This window comes from Propithecus coquereli, unplaced genomic scaffold, assembly GCF_000956105.1.
Source record: "Propithecus coquereli isolate 6110/MARCELLA unplaced genomic scaffold, Pcoq_1.0 Scaffold528, whole genome shotgun sequence".
Lineage (NCBI taxonomy): Eukaryota > Metazoa > Chordata > Mammalia > Primates > Indriidae > Propithecus > Propithecus coquereli.
This window is the reverse complement of record NW_012151152.1, coordinates 819,335-821,715: the sequence shown is the minus strand read 5'-3', so window position 1 is coordinate 821,715 and position 2,381 is coordinate 819,335.

Below are 2,381 nucleotides of genomic sequence, written 5' to 3'. Positions count from 1 at the left end.
GAACATCTTGCAAAGCTGTACCACAATATCACAACCTGGGTACAGTCAACATACTGCTGTTGGGTGAAGTGTCCTATAAATACTGAATAGACTTGATGGTTGATGGCTTTTTTGAGTTCTTCTATATTCTTCCTGACTCTCTGGGTAGTTGTTCTATCAATTGTTAAGAGAGGGGTGTTGAAGTCTCCAACCATAATGGTGGATTTGTCTATTTCTACTTGCAGGTCTGTCAGTTTTTGCTTTACCTATTTTGGTAGCTCTGTTTGGTGCTTACACATTTGGGATTGCTAGGCTTCTTGGTGGATTGACCTTCTCAAAATCATTACATAATGACCTTCTCTGTCTCTGATAATATCCTTTATCTCATATTAATATGACATTACTGCTTTCTTTTGGTTAGTTTTCATGCTTTATCTTGTTCCTTCCTTTTACTTTCAATCTGTCTGTATCATCGTATTTGAAGTTAGTCTCTACAGAAAGCATACAGTTAGATCATCTTGTCTTAATCCACTGTGCCAAACTGTCTTTTCAGGGGTAGATTTAGACCATTTGCGTTTAATGTAATTATTGACATCTTAGGAATGAAGTGTGCCATTTTACTTTTTGTTTTGTTTGTTCTCTGTTTTTTTATTTCTCTCTCTCTCTCTCTCTAGTGTGCCATTTTACTTTTTGTTTTGTTTGTTCTCTGTTTTTTTATTTCTCTCTTTTCTTTCTCCTCCTTTCCTGTCAGGCAATTGAAAATTTTTTTAAAGAATTTGATTTTACTACAGTGTTTTTGAGTTTATCTCTTTGTTTGGCTTTTTAAATGGTTACTCCAAGTGTTACATTATATGTACCTAACTTAGGGCAGTCTACTGGTGGCAGCATTTTACAAGTTGAAGTATAGAAATCCTGTCTCCCTTTCCATCCCTTTAACTTTCCCTGTTTATACCCTAAGAGTCTCAAATACTTCCTCTATGCTTTTGGAAGTTCATCTTGTCAAAGGTGAAGCATCTGACAACCATTCTGAATTCTATTTTATTCAGTTATAAAGTTCAACATTGAGGAAATTTGTTTCTGCAGTGGTGATACACTTAAATTTTGGTGGGGCACAACGTGGTGGTAAAAATAGCCTTGCTAAACTGAAAACCTGCGGAGCAGAAATGTACTTGCTCGTAAGCAGTTATGGAGCCTGATGCTCTTACCTTCCTATTGCTTCTGCAACGTGCTCAGAATTCCAGATGTGAGACACTGGCGACATCAACCACCCCAATCACTAGAACAGCAGCCAGAATCACAGGAAGCGAGCGGGTCAGCCCAGAAGCCCTCCCGCCAGCCCTAAGCTTCAGTAGCTCCTTCCTCATGGATTCCCGCATACAAAACTCACACCACCTCTCTCTCCATTCTTTTATACACTACGGTCCAGTTTCCTTAGTGTGAGGATGATTAAATATGTTTGATGCTTTCCAGATCCAACTCTGTTCCTTTAGGTCGTTTTTCCCCTTCTCATTTATTTGTATTGATTGATTGTACATGAATGTCCATAGCACTTTATTTGTACTAGCTACAAACTGAAAACAACCCAAACGTCTATCAATACATGCAAGGATTAACCAACTGTGGCATATCCATACGATGGAGTGCTTGCTACTCAGCAATGAAGAGGTACCATTGATAGACACAATGACATGGATGAATCTCAAAATTATGCTGAGTGAAGCAAGCCAGATCTAAAAAATATATAAATAAGCAAGCAAGCAACCAGACAAAAAGACCACCCACTGTATTATGGCACTTATATAAGATTCTACAATTCTCATTTATTTTTAAATTGACAAAATATATGTATATATTTATGGTATACAACATGGTGTTTTGAAACTGTCTTTTGAAGAAGCTCTTTAGGGATAAAATAGCCATTAAATATGTTTGAGATACAGTATCCAGAAGATTCTAACAGATGGGACATGACATAGCTGAGAATGCATCCCTGATGGGGACACTCAAGAGTCTCTCAGAAGGTCCCGGGGCTCATCTTCTCGACTCGACCACTCAGGACTATTGCTCCTAGTGACCATTTATTTTCCAAAGATGACCCCTGTTCTCTCACATCCTCCTTTTACAACGTGATTTTGACACTTCTCCCATGACACAAGAGTGACGCTGTGGAGTTCTGAAGCTGGGAAATAAAGGCAATACGAAAAATAAAAATATACTGGAGGGGAAGGCAATATGGTTTCTGCTTGGTTTTCTTGGGCAAGAAGCTGCTCGGGAAGCCAGCTGCCACACTGAGGGCGCCTTGGCCATACGGAGAGGTCATGTGTGTGCCAGTTGACTAGGACAGCTGATGTTCTAGCTGACACTCAGCACCAACTACCAGACATGTGACTGAATCAGTCTCC